Source organism: Narcine bancroftii, chromosome 4 (genome assembly GCF_036971445.1).
Source record: "Narcine bancroftii isolate sNarBan1 chromosome 4, sNarBan1.hap1, whole genome shotgun sequence".
NCBI classification, from domain to species: domain Eukaryota; kingdom Metazoa; phylum Chordata; class Chondrichthyes; order Torpediniformes; family Narcinidae; genus Narcine; species Narcine bancroftii.
Window position 1 is genome coordinate 302,624,389 of NC_091472.1, and position 22,179 is coordinate 302,646,567.

At 37.0% G+C, this 22,179-nt stretch overlaps 1 long non-coding RNA gene across 1 annotated transcript in view; it reads right to left on the reverse strand.

Moving 5' to 3' along the window:
* Nucleotides 1–1,928: 1,928 nt before the first annotated feature.
* The window catches only part of LOC138760179 (uncharacterized), a 30,538-nt gene continuing 10,287 nt past the window's right edge, over nt 1,929–22,179 (reverse strand). Inside the window, exons 3-5 of the long non-coding RNA XR_011355488.1 lie at nt 16,846–16,938; nt 2,623–2,762; nt 1,929–2,061 (exon numbers count right to left, since the gene is read on the reverse strand). This is a non-coding gene — a long non-coding RNA (uncharacterized lncRNA). The remainder of the gene's footprint in view (nt 2,062–2,622; nt 2,763–16,845; nt 16,939–22,179) is intronic.

Here is a 22,179-nt window from a genome sequence, read left to right on the forward strand (position 1 = left end):
TACTTCAACAAATACTTTATTAGCTCTGAAATATTTCAAGGTATCGAGGTTTTCAAGGTAGGGAAAAATATATAATTATCATTTACTGCACAATTGATCAGGTTAATCTTATTGTATATGTGGAGTAATCTGGATGCATATGATAAGCATCTCAAGAGGGGCTACTGTTTTTCCATTCTTGAGAAAACTTAGTTTCTATAACCATATAACCATATAACCACTTACAGCACAGAACAGGCCAGTTCGGCCCTACTAGTCCATGCCGTAGCAAATCCCCACCCTCCTAGTCCCACTGACCAGCACCCGGTCCATACCCCTCTAGTCCCCTCCTATCCATGTAACGATCCAGTCTTTCCTTAAATGTAACCAATGTTCCCGCCTCGACCACGTCTGTTGGAAGCACATTCCACATCCCCACCACACTTTGCGTAAAGAAATTTCCCCTCATGTTCCCCTTATAATTTCCCCCTTCAATCTTAAACCATGTCCTCTAGTTTGAATCTCCCCCACTCTTAATTGAAAAAGCCTATCCACGTTTACTCTGTCCCTTTTAAAATCTTAAACACCTCGATCAAGTCCCCTCTCAATCTTCTACGCTCCAGAGAAAAAAGCCCTAGTCTGCACAACCTTTCCCTGTAACTCAGACCCTGAAATCCTGTCAACATTCTCGTGAACCTTCTCTGCACTCTCTCTATTTTGTTTATATCTTTCCTATCTTTTCTGGGTATTCAGATTCAAACAATTTTCCCCCAACATTTAGCCAAATCTTCAATATCCCTATCCATGAACCTCATTGTCTTTGGATTTTAAAAAAATGGAGATTACATTTCTAACTTATTAACAGTTTAAAAAAAAATCGGGTCCAATACGGAAATAAAATAGAAAGTGCCAGTAATTTTCAGCATTCAGGTAGTGAGAAGATAGTTATCATTTTAGTTCAATGGCCTTTTATTAGAAGCTTGCATACATGAACAATGTGATTTTTTTTAGAAACTTACACCACTTTCTGCTTTGTGTACTGAAGGTAATAAAGATTTGATGTTATCAAAGATTGATCAGTATTAATTGTTCTTTCCTGTACTCTCAGATGGAAAGCACACTTAGAGACAACGTGGGTCTAATCCGGAAAATAATCTTGGTGCTCCATATTCAATCTGCGCATCTCAACTCAGATGCAGTGTTAGTAGAAGGTTGATCCTTTCATTTTTTGAATACAAATACTTGCCAGCTGTAATCTTTTAGAAGGTAAGAGACTTTTTCCCCCATTCAGAATTTATTTGGATTTCCCAATTTGGCTCATTACTTGCCAGTAGAAACTGTGATTTAGAAATTCTTTATGGTCATTTTTTGGGTGTGTCATAACCAAAATAGGAGAATCCACGGTGACCCTGTACAAACTGCATTAACCTATCAGTACTTAATCACACCTTGAGAGGATCCTCAATTCTCATCCATTCAATGTATCTTTTTGACTTGCCGAACAGCCAGGCCCAAGTACCCACTCTGCTCAAGGAAACCCAGTTTGTGAAATGTATTGTAAAGCAAACACATAGCCCCGGTTTAACATATTCAAGGTTTAATAAGATGCTTTGGGTGCCTAAAATATTATCTAACTTAAATGATTAGGCATATTTATAGAATCAATGTGTTCAGGACAGAGTTACATGAAAATGGTCCTCTTTGTTCCTGTGTTCTACCTTGATAATGAGCAAAACCATACCAAGACCAACTCCATTATCTTCAATAACAATAATTTTATTGCCAAGTCCGACTGAGTTATGGGTTCTTGAATTTCTAATTATATTTTGACAAAAATACGCAAGATCTAAAGAACAAATAAATGCATGAGCTGCTGGTGATCAACTTGCTTCAAAATATTTATGTCATTTACTTCCACCATCCTTTTACAAATAAATAAGACTCCCAGATAAAAGTATGTACCTTTATTGCACTCCATGCTGCATTTGACAGGAAGTCCACAGGGCTGTTGTAATTATGGCATATTAAATCTGAGCAAGAAGTCAAGTTCATGGGCATCTATTTCCTTTTTCAAAAAAAGACCTGTACAAGGAAAATTGGACATTAATGTTACTATTTTGACATGACTCCTATTAAATATATAACCTGACCACAAATCCTGGCATTCAGTGGAAATATTACTTTCCTACCTTTAATATATCTATAAAATAAAAACACAAGTCTGGAGAAACTCAGCAGGTCAAACAGTGTACTTATGCAGCAAAGATACGAATATATCACCAACATTTTGGGCTTGAGCCCTTTATCAAGGTAAGTCCATTTATATTAGACCTGTATGCCTAAATATCAAAACTACAAATTTCAGTTATTCATGAAGTGCTTCTTAACATTTTAATAAAAAAATTAAAATATCAGCAATGTTCAGTTAAACATTTTAAACGAGCTTCAAAAGTAAGTTTATCTTCACATAATCTGCAGCAAATGTAGATGAAGGTTGAATATGTCATTGCATCAATTCATCACCCTTCACACACACATCAGAATGTTCATCTTTGTGAAACACAGCAGTGAATGCCTAAAAGATCATTAAATTGTTATTATGGAAAAATTGTGTATAAATAGTGTGTTAAGATAAATATTAACCTTGAATGAGAACTGTACATACGATCAATCATTTTAAGATCCCTCATGATGATAGGGGGTAGTGAAGCTCTGACAGCAGCAGGATGACAGTGTTCATGAGCTTTGTTAATCTTTACATTATTAAATTCAGCTTCAAGCACCTACACAAAAGAGGTAACAATTAAGGTGTGCCATAAAATGCGTTCTAAGACCATTTTCAAACTTGCTGTCTTTTCAGAAATGATTAGGTGTGTTCCCTTCAATTCTAGAACCTTGCTCAAAAGACCAGTTTTCTCAAGTAATGCTTGACAGCAAACCCTCAAGCGACATATCGCAACCACCTCAGATTCTGCCCTTGGCATAAATTCACCCAAATCCAAAGGATATTTTCAACAGAGATTTTGGTCAATTTTACTATTTAAAAACTAAGGTTGTTGCAGCCAGTTTTGGTGGCAATTCAGTGCAGAAAAGAGTTGAGTCTGGTATCTTTCTGATCTGTGAAAGCAAAATGAAAATATAATTAAGACATGACTCCCTGGTAATTTTAGACATTTCCATATAGTTTTCACTAAAATTATTTTGAATTAAAATGAATCAATAGTAATTTATCAAAATGTTACTTCGATGTGGTTTTATGGCATTTCATATCTAATTATTTTGCTTTTTTTTACAACGTACATTTTAGATTCCTAATAAAGCAAAAGAAAAGACTGTTGAACAAAATATTGGGAAGGTTGACAAAAATATTTGGCCAATTGAGAAAGATTCAGGGAAAAATTCACTGAGGGATAGAGAGATTAGCAGGTAACATGTAAGAAATGGATCAAGACAGTTACATTCACAGCGTTCGAGACAAAGGGATGTCACACAATTCAAAGTCAGAAAGTTCAAAGGAAGATGATGGATTGGTCAAGTTGCAGAGAGAGAACTAAGAATGTGATGGAGTTTAAGAGTGTGGATTGGAATTTAAAATTCGCTGCACTGGAAAACTGTTCTTCATCGCAGGATTACACTAGCACAGTTTAAGATGAGCCAAAACTTATGGAAACCAAATAGAATGTTTTCTAAGATAATGGAAGTGACAAAGTCATGAATTGCAAATAAGCAGAGGTAGCATGAAAACAGGTGTTGTTACAGAGATGGAAGGAGAAAATATGTATTAGAAACATTGCTGAGAATCACATGGTTAAATTTCTGAATGGTGAGATTTGGCATGAAACTTGGCAGAAAGCTAGTTTTCACTGTTTGTCTACATTGAAGTCATATTTTTAAACAAAAGCTGTACGATTCCTTCATCATTTTATAAAAATGATGCATGGATTAGACACCTTCCACTACTAAGTAACAATTAAGCAGGGGATCTGTAACTAAATTTGGGACAAACATTTAGCAATAAGTAAAACATTTAGCAATAAGTAAGCTCTTGAGTATTGCATTCATTTGGTTGTCCATACCTTCCTTTCTATTTCAGTTGTGGTGTGCTTTGTGGTTTTATGATTTTCTACCAGTAACTTATCCCAGAAAAATCCAGTCTGCAGCTAAAAGCCGTGTCAATAGTTCATCCTCAAGTAACTTCAGTTCAATTTTGAAATGATTCTGTTGCTTGGTGAGGTCAGACTAACATAAGAAAGATTTCTCCAGTGCTGTTTCTAATAAATTGAGTAGCAACATAACCTTTTCATCTCAGCAGTAGCTTTATAAGTAATAGGAATGGTAGTCCAGCAGCTTCAGATTTATTGCACCATCAATTATGACATTTGTGTGCTGAATCACTTTTATGCTTAGAGTAGCTTAACACCACGCAGAAAAATAAGTTAATTGACATGCAACATTTAAAACATGAAAATTCAGTTCCTGTTTTGTTAAATGGACATTCATTTAAAATGGTATGACAAATTTATAACATTAAACAAAAGATTAGTATCTTCATTTTAGTCAATCCCACAGTATCACTCCACTCCAATCTGTGGATTCTGAGATGAATGAGGTGGCCAATGTGCAGCTTGTTGCAAAGGTAGGGCAGGAGATGACTGACTGGGTAGGCTGGCACTTCGCAAACTGGAAGACTCCTTGCACAAACTTGCAAGTGTTCCCAATGCAATGGATTTGAGGTTCTGTATGTTATCCTGAATGCTTCTTTTTCACTTTGAGCAGCCAGAGATCCCCAAAGGTTACAGGGGATGTTGCATTTGTTTTCCAAAGAGGCTTTGAGCACACTCTTGAATTTTTTTCCCCTATCCTACGATAGATCAGAATGATGTTTGAGCGAACCAGTTTCCAACGAGTGATGGGAGCATTAACAGCATGGCCTGTCCAACCAAGCTAACTGAGCATAATTAGGACCTTGATGTTGGGGACGTTAGCCGGTGAGAGAATAGTGGGTTTCAGTCAATTGGAGAATTTTTCCACAAGCAGTTGTTGGTGGTATTTTCCTGGTGCCTTCAGAGGCCTGCTCTAGATAATGAAAGATTTGTAGGAGGATTGGGATCACTACCCATCAGATTCAGATTAAGAGTTTAGTTTTGAATGAGGTCTTGATTCAATTCCAATGCTCTAATAAATTGAGCATCTGCCCTGGAGGGAGCCTCCATGTTGAGGCAATCATGAAGAAGGCTCACGGGGGGCTTGGCAAGATGGCGTAGAGTCTAGACGTGCAATCTCGACCTCTCTGACCAGACTTTTAAATACCCATTTTTTAACCCTTTGTTTTCAAGTTTAAACTTTTTAAATTTTAGTTTAAAGTATTAAGGAATTATTATGGCCACTAATGGTAAAAAGACTAAACCTCAAGTTCAAAAGAAGATACATGTTCGAAGTGCTGAAGATTTGGGGCCTAGATGACTTGATACAGTCCCAGGCTCAATCTCTTCATTGTCTAAATTCCAAAGATCGCCTGTGAGGGCCGAAAAAAAAATCTATTGCTCACCAAATGAAGGATGGCGCTGGAATTACCCGTTTTCTGGAAGAAGGTGCGTGTTCCCAAGAAGTGGACCCCGATTTGGAAAGCCTTTTGATTTCAATGGAGGGAGCACGCAGGAAGATGACTCCATTGTTGGAAATGCATCAGGTAGCATTTCAATATAAAGAAATCATTTTTCTTCGTGAATTGATGAAAAAACAACGAAATACGGGGGGAGACCAGCGGCGACCCCCTGAGGAAGTCGGGGTGCCGTCGCTGGGAGTCCAGACTCGCAGTAAAACTTTTAAAATGCCTTCTGTTGAGTTGCAGCAGGAGCTGCAGTTACCTTGTTCTGCCACTATGTCAGAGAGAGCAGAGCTGAGCTTTACTGACTTACAGTGTAAGCAATTGAATGTAATTATCCAAGCTGTTATAAAACCTTTGTTGACATCTCAAATGAATGAAATGGTTCATATGAATGCTGGTATAAGTTCAGAATTAAATATGGTTAAGACACATGTGGATGCATCTTATGAAGAATTTAAAAAATTTCAGACTGCTTTTTTGGACTGTAAACAACAAGTAACTTCTAACACAGAAAAAGTGTTGAAGGTAGAAAAATCAGTCATAGAATTAGGAGAACGTGAGAAGGAGCTAGAAAGAAAAATAGATTATTTGGAGAATCAAAGCAGAAGGAATAATGTGAAAATTATTGATTTGCCAGAAGGTATAGAAGGACAAGATCCTCTTCGTTTCTTTAAAGACTGGATCCTGCAAATATTAGGGCAAGAATTGTTCTCTGGGGGATTGGCACTGGAAAGAGCTTTAAGAAGAACACCCTCAGCTGGTCAACCACCAAGACCGGCAATAATTCGATGTTTGAGTTATTTGGATAGAGAAGCAATACTTCGACTTTCAGTACAAAATGCGAGACAACGACAAACCCCATTATTGATTCAGAAAAGCAGAGTATTTTTTTATCCTGATCTGAGTCAAGATGTCATTCAACGTTGACATCGATTCAATCCAGTTAAAGAAGTTTTGTGGTGTAAAGGTTATAAGTCTACTTTTCGTTACCCTGCAGTGTTGAAGGTGTTTTATGGAGACTATCATTTCAGTTTTTTGAAACTGATCATGAAGCAATGATTTTTGATGATTCATTGCCAGATATAAGAAGACAAAGACGTAGTCCACCATTATCTCCTAAAGAAAAATCTGGTTGCTCTGGAAATGGAAGAAATGGCAGAAATGGGAAAAACGGGAATGGAAAGAGTCTACCTCCTTCTGAAAGGGAATCTCCGAGATTGGAATCTTTTGGATGAAAAGAAGAATTTTCTTATTCTTTTTTTTTGTTATTATGATATTTTGATGTTATTGATTGTTTAGCTGGGGAGGGAGAGATTTGCACTAAGTTCTTTACTAGTCATCAGCCAATGGTGGGTGACCCACACCCAATTTTTGTTTAGGGGATTACTACCTTTTGGTAGTTTTTTTTTGGGGGGGTGGATTTTCTTTTTAAATTATTTTTTTAGTTTTTCTGGTTTTTAATTTGTGATTTTTTTATTGGAGGGCCTATATAGATTGATTTGAGTTTTTATATAAAGATATTATTGGTATTTAGTAATAATAGTAGATATGTTAAAGTTGAGGTTTGCTACTTTTAATGTTCGAGGATTAAATAGTATGATTAAACGTAAGCAAATGAAAATTGCTATTGCCTTTTTACAAGAAACACATTTGAATGTGAAGGAAAGTGTGAAATTAAAGAGGTTACTGGGTTGGGCATGTATATTCTTCTTCATTTAATTCTAGAGCTAAAGGTGTAGCAATTTTGATACATAAAAATTTATCTTTTGAATTACAATCAATGGAGGAAAAGGCAGGATGTATTCTTAAATTGAATTGTAAGATTTTTAGTGAATGTTGGACTTTACTTAATATTTATGCTCCAAATGCAGATGATGAAGTATTTATTTTGGATGCATTTTTATGTTTAGTTGGTGGTGATTTTAATTGTGTTTTGGATCCTTTATTAGATAAATCTCTGAAGAAAGTTAAAAAATCCAAGATGGCAATTCAGGTCCAAGCGTTGATGAAAGATCTTAATTTAGTAGATATTTGGAGATGTCTTAATCCAACAGAGAAAGATTTTTCCTTTTATTCATCTAGACATGAATAGTTTTCAAGGATTGACTTCTTTTTACACATTTACAAGGGAAAACACAACAAGCGGAATATAAAAGTAGGGTGATTTCAGATCATTCTCATTTATATTTTACATATGAGACTTCTGAGAAAATTCAAATAGCTTATTGTTGGAGATTTAATACAATGTTGTTAAAAATATGGAATTTATTGATTTTTTAAAAAATTAATTTTTTTAAAAGAAAATGCTAATTCTGTTCAAAGTAAGTTTGTATTATGGGATGCTATGAAAGCCTATTTGAGAGGACAAATAATTAGTTATACTTCTAAAATAAAAAAAGAATCGATTAAATCAGAGTCTTGAATTAGATAAACAGATCAATGAGTTAGAAAAGGAATTTCAGAAAGATGCTACAGAGATCCGCAAGTTTGCGGATGACACAAAGATTGGTGGTGTTGTGGACAGTGAGGAAGATTACCATAGATTAAAAGGTGATTTAGGAAGGCTGGAGGTGTGGGCTGAGAAATGGCTGATGGAATTTAATACAGATAAATGTGAGGTGCTACATTTTGGAAAGGCAAATTTAAATAGGTCATATACATTGAATGGTAGACAATTGAGGAGTGCAGAGCAACAAAGGGATTTAGGAGTTATGGTAAATAGTACCCTCAAGGTTGATACTCAGGTAGATGGTGTGGTGAAGAAGGCATTTGGAATGTTGGCCTTCATAAATCGGAGTATTGAATTCAAGAGTAGGGAGGTTATGATGAAATTGTACAAGGCATTGGTGAGGCCAGATTTGGAGTACTGTGTACAGTTTTGGTCACCAAATTATAGGAAAGATATAAACAAAATAGAGAGAGTGCAGAGAAGGTTCACGAGAATGTTGACAGGATTTCAGGGTCTGAGTTACAGGGAAAGGTTGTGCAGACTGGGGCTTTTTTCTCTGGAGCATAGAAGATTGAGAGGGGACTTGATCGAGGTGTTTAAGATTTTAAAAGGGACAGACAGAGTAAATGTGGATAGGCTTTTTCAATTAAGAAAGGGGGAGATTCAAACTAGAGGACATGGTTTAAGATTGAAGGGGGAAAATTATAAGGGGAACATGAGGGGAAATTTCTTTATGCAAAGGGTGGTGGGGATGTGGAATGAGCTTCCGGCAGACGTGGTCGAGGCGGGATCATTGGTTACATTTAAAGAAAGACTGGATCGTTACATAGATAGGAGGGGACTAGAGGGGTATGGACCGGGTTCTGGTCAGTGGGACTAGGAGGGTGGGGATTTGTTACGGCATGGACTAGTAGGGCCGAACTGGCCTGTTCTGTGCTGTAAGTGGTTATATGGTATATATGGTTAAGATCAGAAAATAGAATTATCTAGGCTGAAATTGAAATATAATACTTTACAATCTTATTAATATGAATGTGTGATTAATTGGACTAAACAATGGTATTACGAATGGGGAGAGAAAATACATAAGGTATTGACGTGGCAATTAAAGAAAGGACAGATATTGAGAACTATTAATGCTGTTAGACGGAATTCTCTTATTACTTATAAACCTCATGAGATTAATGATGAGTTTTATTCATTTTATAAAAAGTTATATACATCTGAAGGAAAAGCAGGAAACTGGATCGATTGATCTTTTTTTAATCACAGTTGAATTTACCGATATTAGAGGATGGAGATATACAGGAGTTCGAAGAACCATTTACTGATTCATAAATTAAAATGGCTATGCTGGAAATGCCAAACTATAAATCGCCTGGTGATGATGGATTTTCGGTTGAATTTTATAAAAATTTTTATGATGATTTATCTACAGTGTTTGGGGATGTATTACATAAAGTTGGAGAACATTATGAATTACCTGAGTCTTGTTCTAGTGCTTTAATAGGAGGATGGGGATTTGTTATGGCATGGACTAGTAGGGCCGAACTGGCCTGTTCTGTGCTGTAAGTGGTTATATGGTTATATGGTTAATTACAGTAATTCCTAAAAAAGATAGAGATCCTTTGAAAGTATCTTCATATAGACCAATTTCATTGTTAATTGTAGATTATAAAATAATAGCTAAAATATTAGCAAATAGATTGGCTAAATTTTTACCAAAGTTGATTCATATTGATCAAACAGGTTTTATAAAGAATAGATATGCTTCAGATAACACTTTGCGCATGATTAGTTTGATTAATAGATTTTGACAATCTTTAGATCATCTGATGGTGATATCCTTAGATGCAGAAAAAGCATTTGATAGAGTTGAATGGAATTTTTTGTTTAAAGTTTTGGAGAAGTTTAAGTTTGGTCCTTCTTTTACTGGTTGGATTAGGGCTCTATATAGTAAACCGGTAGCTCGAGTATTGACGAATGGTTTGATTTCGGAATCTTTTAAGTTAACTCGATCAACTCGTCAAGGTTGTCCTTTATCACCAGCTTTATTTGTGTTAGTGATACAAGGTATGAAAGTTTTAGATGAGGAGTATAAAATTAATTTATTTGCTGATGATGTATTGGTGTATATAATAAACCCAGTTCAGTCACTTTTGCATTTGAAGGAATGTTTAATACAATATGGATGTCTTTCTGGATATAAAGTTAATTGGGAAAAAAAGTGAAATATTACCGGTAAGTGAAGGAGATTATTCAGTTTATAAGAATATTATTAATTTGAAGTGGACTGATCAAATTAAATATCTGGGTATAATTTTGAATGTTAATTATCAATCTTTATATAAATTAAATTATGCTCCGTAAATGAAAAAAATTAAAACTGATTTGATTAAATGGAAAGATTTACCTATTAATTTAATGGGAAGGATAAATACAATTAAGATGAATATCTTTCTGCGTATACAATATTTGTTTCAATCTATTCCGTATTTACTTGATAAAATGGTTAGGGAGTTTTTATGGAGGGGTACATTTTCGAGAGTAGCTTTGAATAAATTAATTTGGAAATATGAGTTAGGGGGACTACGTTTACCACATTGTCAAAATTATTATGAGGCAGCCCAACTTAAATTTATTAGTTCATTGATGGATTTGGTACGGCCTCCTAGTTGGGCTAAAATTGAGATGGCAAGTATTTCTCAATTTGAAATACATCAATTTTTGTTTAGGTGGAATATAAATTTGTTACAACAATATAATGTGCCTATACTAAAATTTTAATGAAGTTATGGATAAAGATAAAGAAAAATAAAATGATAGGCTCTAGGAGTAAATTATTGGCTTTGACTCCATTGTATAATAATCAACTTATTTCTTTTTCAATACATAATCAAAGTTTATTGCTTTGGAGATTTAAAGGTGTGAAAAATTTGGGAGATTGTTTTAAAGAGGGTAAGTTTTTGTCTTAATCAGATGAGGGAAGATTTTGGTATTGATAATAATTCTTTATTTCTTTATTATTAAATTCGATCTTGGGTAAAATGTATGTTTGGTAGAGATATGATTTTACCTAAAATGACTAAATTTGAGACTTTTCTTATGAAGGTACCAGAGAAGGGTTATGTTTCATTTATGTATCAAATATTACAGGATGGTATGAATAAAAAGGGTTGGGATAGATCTAGAATTAAATGGGAAGTGGATAGTGGTTTTATTTTTTTCTGAAGAGGATTGTTATGATAGTGTAACTAGATTGATAAATGCACATTATGCAGTGATTAATTACAATTTTTTACATCAATTATATTTGACACCTGAAAATTAAAAAAATATGGCTTTAATGAATCAGATTTGTGTTTTAGATGTGGTGATATGGTTGGAACTTTTTTTCATGCTGTTTGGTTATGTATACATATACAATCTTTTTGGAAGAAAATTCAATTGTTTTTAGAATATCTGTATAAGATTAAAATAGCTTTAGATCCAACAGTATTTTTATTGGGTAATTTGCAACCTCTGAAAGGCTTGGGATTAGATAAATTCCAGCTTGCTTTTGTATATTTAGTTTTATCCATAGTGAAAAAATGTATTGCTAGTACGTGGAAAGATATAAATATGATTGATATTAATAGATGGCATAACGAGATGAAATATTGTTTATGGAAAAAATTATGTATGTTTCGCATGATAATTATAATTTTTTAATTAATAAGTGGCTGTTATACTCAGAATATTTACATTTCAATTTATATTGATTAGATTTTAATATGTATATTCAATTCTTTTTTTTAAATTTTTTTTATGGCTCTCCTTAAGAGAGTTGGCTGAAGGGGGGGGGTGTTCCATTCTTTTCTTTTTTTTCTATATGTATAAAATAAACATTCATGTTCATGTTTAATTGCTGTATATGTTATATATTATTTGTTATTTGAACGGCTATATTTTGTGAGGCAGTCAACAATAAATAAACCATTTTTGGTACTGTTGGTGGGGACAACCTACCAGGGACAAGTTGTAGTGGTCACTTCTCTGGTACCAAGACTGGACCCTCAGCTCAGAAAAGAAGGAGGGAAAAGAGGAGAGCAGTAGTGATTCAATAATTAGGGGGACAGATAAGAGGTTCTTTTGGAGAGATTGAGAATCTCAGATGATCTGTTGCATCCCTGATGCCAGGGTCTGTGATATCTCGGATTGAGTTCTTGGTATTCTCAGGAGGGAGGGAGAGCAGCCAGGTGTTGTGATCATGTAGGGACCAATGATGTGGGTAAGAAGGATGAGGAGGTCCTGCAAAGAGAGTTTAAGGAGTTTGGTGCAAAGTTGAAGGACAGGACCTCCAGGGTTGCGATCTCAGGAGACCTATCCAAGCCATGTACTAGTGAGGCTAGAAATAGGAAGTTAAGGCTAAGGAGATGGTGCAGGAGGGAGGGCTTCATATTTCTGGACAATTGGGCTCTGTTCCAGGGAAGATGGGAAACCTCTTCTGACAGGACCTTTTGCATCTGAACTGGAGGGGGACTAACATCCTTGCGGGTAGGTTTGCAAGTACTGCTCTGAGGGGTGGGGGGGGGGGGAGAACCAGACAGCTCAATGTTCTGGGGTTCTGTTATTTCAGATGTGATAAAGGAGAGGTGTGGCATTGCTAGTCAGGGAAAATATCACAGCTGTGCATAGGACAGTGCAGAGGGCTCATCTACTGAGGCCATATGGGTGGAGCTGAGGAACAGGAAAGGTGTGACCAGACTGATAGGATGGTATTATAGACTGCCCAATAGTCAGAGAGAATTGGAGGTGCAAATCTGTAGAGAGATTGCAGACCGATGTAAGAAACAGAAAGTTGTGATAGTCGGAGATTATAACTTTCCACATATGGACTGGGACTCGCATACCATAAAAGGGCTGGATTGGCTTGGAGTTGGTCAAATGTGTTCAGGAAAGTTTTCTAATCAATATGTAGAGGTACCAATGAGAGAGGATGCAATACTTGATCTCCTATTAGGGAACCGGACAGACCAAGTGACAGAAGTGTGTGCAGGCGAACATTTTGGGTCCAGTGATTTCATGTCAATTATGGAGAAGGATAGGTCTGGTCCTCAAGTTGAGATTCTAAATGAAGAAAGGCCAATTTTGTGGAAGTGAGAAAGGATCTAGGAAGAGCAGATTGGAATAATTTGTTTTCTGGCAAGAATGTATTCAGTAAGTGGAAAGCCTTCAAATGCGAAATTTTGAGAATTCAGATTTTGCATGTTCCTGTCAGGATTAAAGGAAAACTTAACAGGTATAGGGAACCTTGGTTTTCAAGGAAAAGTAGAAATCTGGTTAAGTGGAAGAGAGAGGTGTATAGTAAGTATAGGCAACAAGTAGTAAATGAGGGACTTGTTGAGTATAGAAAATGTAAGAAAATACTTGAGGGAAATTAGGAAGGCAAAAAGAAGACATGAAGTTGCTTTGGCAAATAATGTGAAGGTAAACCCAAAGGGTTTCTACAAGTATGTTAAGAGTAAGGGACAAAATTGGTCCCCCAGAAGATCAGATTGGTTGTCTATGTGTGGAGCTGTCTATGTGTGGAGGAGAACTTAAATAGTTTTTTGCATCAGTATTTACTTAGGAAACTGGCATGGTGTATGAGGAAGGAAGGGAAACAAGCAGTAGTGGCATGGACTATATAAAGATTAAAGAGAAGGAGGTGCTTGCTGCCTCACAGTAAATAAATCCATGGGACCTGACATGATATTCCCTCAGACCTTGATTGTAGAAATTGTTGGGGTCCTGGCAGAAATATTTAAAATGACCTTAGCCATGAGTGAAGTGCTGGAGAATTGGAGGATAGCTCATGTTGTTCTGTTGTTTTAAAAAGGTTTCAGAAGTAATCCAGGAAATTATAGGCTTGTGAGCCTGAGAGATCAGATATACAAGTATTTGGACACCCAAGAGCTGATTAAGGATAGTCAACATGGCTTTGTGGGTGGTAGGTCGAGCTAATGAATCTTAGAGTTTTTTGAGAAGGTTACCAAGAAAGTGGATGTTGCCTACATGGACTTCAGTAAGGCCTTTGATAAGGTCCCTCATGGGAGGTTAGTTCAGAAGGTTCAAACTCTCGGTATTGATGGAGAAGTTGCAAACTGGATTCAAAATTGGCTGAATGGGAGAAGACAGAGAGTGGTAGTGAACGATTGCTTCTCAGACTGGAGGCTTGTGATTAGTGGTGTGCCTCAGGGATCTGTGTTGGGACCATTGTTGTTTGTTGTCTATATTAATGATCTGGATGATAATGTGGGAAATTGGATCAGCAAGTTTGCTGATGACACTAAGATTGGAGACCTTGTGGACAGTGAGGAAGGTGTTCAAAGCTTGCAGAGGGATCTGGACCAACTGGAAAAATGGGCCAGAAAATAGCAGATGGAATTTAATGCAACAAATGTGAGGTGGAAGGACAAACCAAGGTAGGACATACATAGTAAATGGTAGGACACTGAGGAGTGTGGAGGAACAAAGGGACCTGGGAATACAGATACATAATTCCATGAAACTGGCATCATAGGTAGACAGGATTGTAAAGAAAGCTTTTGGCCTTCATAAATTAAAGTATTGAGTATAGGAGTTGGGATGTTATGGTGTTAAGATATTGGTGAGGCCAAATTTGGAATATTGTGTGCAGTCCTGGTTGCCTAATTACTGGAAGGATATCAATAAGATTGAAAGACTAGGATGTTTCTGGGCCTTCAGGAGTTGAGTTACAGGGAAAGATTAAACAGGTTAAGACTTTATTCTTTGGAGTGTAGAAAAATAAAGGGAGATTTGATAAAGGCTTACAAAATTATGAGGGGTATAGACAGAGTAAATCTGAGAGTAGGCTCTTTCCACTTAGATCAGGAGAGATAAAAACAAGAGCACATGACTTTAGGGTGAAAGGGGAAAGTTTTAGGGGGAACATTATGAGGAACTTCTTCACTCAGAGAGTGGTGGGAGTTGGGTAAGAGCTGCTATTTGAAATGGTAAATGTGTGCTCACTCTTAAGTTTTAAGAATAAATTGGATAGATACATGGATGGGAGAGGTCTGGAGGATTATGAAGTGGTGCAGGTCAGTGAAACTAGTGGTACTGACTAGAAAGGCCAAATGGCCTGTTTTTTGTGCTATAGTGTTCTATAGATCTAGATGCTTGAGGAGATTCTGTATGTCACCAAAGACCCTTGAAAACTGCTATGGGTGTACTATGGAGAGCATTCTGTCTGGTTGCATCACTGCTTGGTATAGAGGTGCCAACGCTCAGGGCAAGTAGAATTCCAGAAGGTTGTTAACACAGCCTACAACATCACGGACACCAGTCTTCACTCCGTCGAGAACATCTACAAAAGATGGCGTCTTAAGAAAATAGCCTTTATCCTCAAGGACCCTCACCACCTAGGCCATGCCCTCTTCACTCCTCAACCATTGGGAAAAAGATACAGTAGCCTGAAGATGAGCAGCCAGCAACACAAGGACTGCTTCTTCCCCACTGCCATCAGATTCCTGAATGATCAATGAACTAAATGCTCTGCCTTACTCTGATTTTTCGTGCACTCATTTTATTTATTGTTGTAAGGTGGCTTATATGAATATTTGCTCTGTGACGCTGCCGCAAAACAAAGGATTTCATAATTTGTTCATGACAGTAAATTCTGATCTTCAATGACTGGAAGACTGTGAAGATAAATTTCAAGATCAATACTTTGTGGTGGCTTCCAAGTTACAAAAAATATTCCAGGGATTTGCAAACTTTTTATCATCAGGACTCATTGTTTTTTTTAAACTTTATTTATTCGTTCAAAAAACAAATAATATGTGACATATCCAGCAATTAAACATGAACATGAACGGTTTTTTATATATATATATTAAAAAAAGAACTCCCCCCTTCAGCCAACTCTCCTAAGGAGAGCCATAAAAAAAAAAGAAAGAATATTAAAGAAAAAGTTAAATATACATATTAAAATCTAATCAATATAAATTGAAATGTAAATATTCCGATATAACAGCCACTTATTAATAAAAAAATTATAATTATCATGCAAAATATACGTAATTTTTTCCATTATTAAACAATATTATCAGAACTCATTGTTATACCACAGAGGCAGGTTGCGAGAGATCCTCTGTTTTGCAGATCTTGAAGCCTAATTCTATGTATGCAACATATTTTCCTGAAAATAAATCAGTTTATAGATACTGAAGGCCAAAGTTCAGCATAAAATCTATATCGCAAGAGCAGCTGGTGAATGGAAAGAGAGCTGGATGTTTAACAACATGCTGACAACCAATAATGCCTGTGGGTTCTATCTCACAAACACCAAATCATAAATAATCAATAATTGAGGTGAATGCATCACTAACACAAAATGTCACCTGCTGTAAAGAACACTTCAAATACTTCTTCGACTATAACGCTGACCTTGATATTGATAGCACTCAGTGCCATCTCACAGTAGTCTAAATCTTCCAGCTTTATTTCCACTCATGACTTACTTGTCAGCAAGAAAGGCTTTGCTCCTACTATAAAGTACCAAGTGTCATATTTGGGAAGAGGAGAGTAATCTTTGCTGTCTGCCACTGGGTCCAAACAACAGCTTCCTATTCTGTGCATTCCATCATCCTGAGACATAGTGGACATGTTCTTCTCCAAACAACAACTCAAAAATAAATACAGGGAACAATACAAATCACATCAACCTCATGGAAGCTGTTGATTCCATCTACTGACAGGGGCTGTGATGCACTCCATGGAATTCTTACATGATACTAACCTATGGGTTGACAACAATACCAACCTTAATGAAGATGGTTGTCAGATTTCATTACCATCCCAAGACTTTTCTTCAGTTTTTCTTGCCACAATGCTGTGCTCGACCTCCAACAAACATCTATGGAAGTAGTAATAATTTTCAGAAGAAATGATAAAATATTCAACCATGTTAACTTCACTCTAGATCCTAAGTCACCTGAACCCCAATTAGTGAACTACAGTATGTATTCAACTTCTTGCCTTTGTAAGCTGGATTCCAAATTATTGTTGATTCACTAAAGGTCCTCTTCAAGTTTCATGAAAAGCATGATTGACCTACTTTTCAGAGCTTTCATATGGATTAGGACTTGGGTGGCAATGCTTTGGATGAATTTGAGGTTGGTGGAAGGTAGGTGGTGGCTACATTTCACCATCTGTCTCTTTTTTAATTCACATAGATATCCAGCCTCCCTTTATGCATTTGAACCATTCCCTGAATTAGAGAGCTCCACATTCCTATCAATCTTTGGCTGCCTACCTCGAAGTTTGGTACCATCAGCCGTTGTGGAAATTGTAGTCTTGACTCTAGCGTCTAAAGCTTTATAAGTAAACTATGACCGTTCTTTAGTCATTCCAGCTCTGATCTCTGAGAAACACCACTATCCGCTTCTCCCACTGGATGACAATTCTGAAATTGCCACTCTGAAGTTATGGACAGCATCTCTTGAATAAAATGTGTCTGTTTTTCAAGCCACTCATTGCTAAGGATTTTTCAAACTATTTTTCCAAATAGCCTTCAGCAAACCTTTCCTAACCTTTTCTAACCGCTAACTGCATTGGACAGTATATTCTGCATGGAATTTAGCTCAGGCCTCATTTAAAAAAAAATTATTGTGAGAAACCAAAAACTGCAGATGCTGGAATCTTGAGTAAACAATGAGGTGCTGAAGGAACTCAGCAGGTCAGGCAATATCCTTAGGTAGAAATGGTAGGTCGATGTTTTGGGTTGGAACCTTATTATTGTGTTTTATATTGGATCATCTTAGTGGAAAGTTATACAACAGCATTTCCATTGATGCAGCTTTCCAGCCCTGATCTTGAACCTTTAGATTCATTGGAGATACAATATCCAAGTGCGTTTTGTAGTTCACAGACTTTAAGTTGGTAGGCATGGGCATAACATTAATCTTTTCCATCTGTGTATGACTAGAATTCATTTAATGGAATGTAATCCACAAATACAAGTTATGAGAGAAGTAATAAATAAGACAAACAGAAAGCAAAAAACTCAATGCTGGAAATGAAAGGTGAGAACAGAAAATACTGGAATTCATATTTCAGGTTGGTGAATTTAAATGAAAGATTGGTGGAAATCTGTGGATTGTCACCTTGTCGTGGTGAAGAAGCTTGTGTGGTCCTGAAATCCCAAAAGCGATGACCTCTGGAGCTGTGTTTCTGACAGGGTCACCCACGATGGTAAGGTCAAGGGTGAGGCCCCTGACAAAAAACAATCCAACAAAGACCTCAACGGTGGAACAGGCAGGTGAATTTACTCTGAACTCAACGGCTGTGAAGGCGGATGAAGGCTGCAAAAAATCCATCAGCTTCAATCGTCGTGGTTTCCATGCCATTGGAGTTAGTTGATTGATTTGTGAAGTATCGTGTGCTTCTTGGACTTTAACATTAAGTACATGTTAAACAAATACACATACAGGTGTCTTTGCTCTGTGGGAAATGGAGCAAAATCCAGCATCCTTGACCTCGAGAGAGAGCCACAAAATGAAAGATGACCCATTGTTAGAACGCTCTCTACAGATGCTGCCTGACCTGCAGTATTTTCCATTTTATTTAACAAAGATGACATTTTATTTTCTTATGGAAAACCTGAACTCCAAATATAAAACCTAGTTAATAAATCAATTTTGGAATTTAGGACAAATTTCTTTATTGAGTGACTCGTTAGATCATGAGTGTGCCTGTAACAGAAACTGCATGAACGCAAGAATAAAAGAAACAAGGTTGAAAGGGCTCATTGAGGCATGAAGGGTAATGAGTGCAAAGCAAAACCACATGCACAAACCTTTTTTGCCAAATGACCAACAACTACGCTGCAAATACTACCTATTAAAAATACCGTGTTAAAAGAACATGATCATTAACCTAGATCATTGCAATTTTCATGTATGACTTTGTTAAGTATTGAAGTATTAAAGTATTGCACTCTGTCTCTGGGGTCACTTTGGAGGTCAGCATGGAAAAGGGATATGTGCTAACTCTAAACTCAGTGGAGAATTGCCTGTAGATGGGGCTGCACAATGGCTATTCTTTTAGCTTTAATGAAAGGGGATGTCTTTAAGCGTCTCATAAGTGTTTGGTAATTTAAAAAGGTAATTTTTTACATTATTAATTTAAAAACTTTCCATAATTAAAAAATGCTAATAGTAAATAATCTAAATTAACCATAAGACCATAAGATATAGGAACAGAGGAAGGCCATTCAGCCTGCCAAGTCCACTGTGCCATTTCAACATGAGCTGATCCATTCCGCAATCAGCTCCATTCCCATGCCTTCTCCCTCGAAGCTTTGATACCCTGACAATTCAGGTACCTATTAATATTTGTGTTACATATACCCAACGACCTGGCCTCCACAATCACCCGTGGTAACAAATTCAAGAGGTTCACCACTCTCTGGTTAGAGAAATTCCTCTACCTCTCTGTTTTAAATGGGCACCCTTCAATCTTGATGTTATGCCCTCGTTTACTAGACTTTCCTACCACGGGAAAAACTTTGCTGCATCTACTCTATGCAGACCTTTCAACATTCAAAATGCTCTATGAAGTTCCCTCCTCATTCTTCTGAACTCAATGGAGTACAGTCCAAGAACTGTCAAATGTTCTTTATATGCTAATCCCTTCATTCCAGGCATCATTCTTGTGAATCTTCTCTGAACCCTCTGCAATGCCAGAATATCATTTCTTAAATGAAGAACTCAGAACTGTACCCCTGCTCCGAGTGAGGCCTTGCCCAGTGCCTTATAAAGCCTCAACATCACATTTCTGATCTTATATCCTATTCCTCTTGACATGAATGACAGCAAGCATTGCATTCGCCTTCTTCACTGCCAGCTCAACCTGAAGGCTAACCTTCAGGGTACCTTGCACGAGGGTTCCCAAGTCCCTTTGCACCACTGAATTTTGAATTTTCACCCCATCCAAATAATAGTCGGCCCTTATATTCCTTCTACCAAAGTGCAAGACCATACACTTTCCAACATTGTGTTTCATTTGCCACATCTTTGCCCATTCCCTTAATTTATCTAAGTCTCTCTTGCAGTCTATCTGTTACCTCCTCACTACCTGCCCCAACATCTATTTTTGTGTAATCTGCAAACTTAACCACAAAGCCATTTATTCAGGAATCCAAATCATTAGTATACAACATAAAAATAAGTGTCCCTAAAAGCAACCCCTGCAGAATACCACTGGTAACAGTCAGCTAACCAGAATATCATCCCTTAATTCCAGTCTCTGTTTCCTGCTGATCAGCCAATGGTCTACCCACGCTAGTATTGTTCCTGTAATTTCATGGGCTCTCACCTTGTGAAGGAGCCTCACGTGTGGCACTTTGTCAAAGGCCTTTTGAAAGTTTAAATATACAACATCGACTGCATCGCCATTGTCTTGCCAGCTTATGGTTTCCTCAAAAAAATAGCAATAGGTTTATCAGGCAAGATTTTCCCTTCAGAAAGTCATACTGACCCTGGCTTCTTGCCATGCATCTCCAGGTACTCTGTTACCTCAACCCTGATTATTGACTCCAACATCTTTGCAACCACTGATGTTAGGCTAACAGATCTAGAATTTTCTTTCTGCTGCCTCCCTTCCTTTTTAAATAGCGGAATAACCTTGCAATTTACCAGTCCTTTGGAACCATGTCAGAATCTATTGATTCTTGGAAGATCATTACCAATGCATCTACAATTGCTATAGCTACTTCTTTTAGAACCTGAGGGTGTATTCTTTCTGGTCTGGGAGACTTATCTACCCTTATTTCTCACTGAAATCCCAGCTATTGCTGCTCTGCCTTCCTCCCTGCTAGTGTGCCAGTCCAATTAACTTTTGCTAGTTCCTCCTTTCATACCTTTGTGGTTCCCTTTATTCGACTGATTTTAGTTTCTCCCTCTCATGGCTCCCTTACCTTCAGCACCCTTATGAACAGTGCTCTAGTTCATTACACAAATATTCAGTCTAGAATTGCCATTTCCCTGGTCAGCTTAGCCACAAGCTGTTCTAAGAAGCCATCCTCCTGAAGGCTTTCAATAAATTCCTTCTCTTGTGCTCCAGCACCCAGCTGGTTTTCCCAATCAACCAGTGCATGGAAATTCCCCCATAACATTGTCCTTTTTGCATGCATTCTCTTTTTTTGGAAAATTTTATTTTTGCAAAAACAAACATGGTATCACATCTTAAAAAAAACTATTCTTTTCAGCGTATTTACATTTTCTTTTAGTACAATTCACCTCTCAGATACAAACACTATGTCAGCTTACTTGCAATTTTCTTCCCTCACCCAGAACTTTGAAAATTAAACAACTAAAGCAATTAAAGTAACAAACAGAAAAAAAAGTTAAAAGAAAAACTTCAGCATACGGCCAGTCTCTCTAATCTACTTCCATTCCTTGAGGTGTCTTTATGCATTTTGTTAGCTTTTTGAACTGTGGGTTGTTGTTATTAGCTGCAAACCAAAATGTTCTAGTTAAGGTTGCCATATTTTGGCAAAAGTATCATACTTATTTCCTAAATTATATGTCATTTTCTCCAATGGGCACACAGTTGTGCATCTCTGTGGTCCATCGAGTGATGAGCAGGGGGGCATCGGACTTCCAGGTGATGGCAATGCATTTTTGCACGCCTTCTCTGTCTCCCTCTGTAGTTTGCACGCCAAATCCTGGCTACTGTTTGGGGGCCCATATACAGGTCCCATCAGGGTTTTTTTTTACCCCGACCATTTCTTAATTATGCTCATAAGGATTCTATATCTTCTGATCCAATGACTCCTATCTCCAAAGATTTAATTCCATTTTTAACCAGCAGAACCACTCCCACCCCCTCTGCCTACCTTCCTGTCCTTCCGATACACTGTGCATCGACGGATATTTAGTTCTCAGCTGTGGTCATCTTTCAGCCATGACTCAGAGATGTCCACATTGTCATACCTGCCAACTTCCAGCTGCACTTCTAAATCATCAACCTTATTTCTTATACTGAAAGCATTTAAATACAAGTCCTGCTGTGCTGATTTCATCACACTTTTCAATTTTAATTCCATAGTTCCCCAAGTTAAACCCTTAATCTTACAGTTGCACTTTTGCCCTAT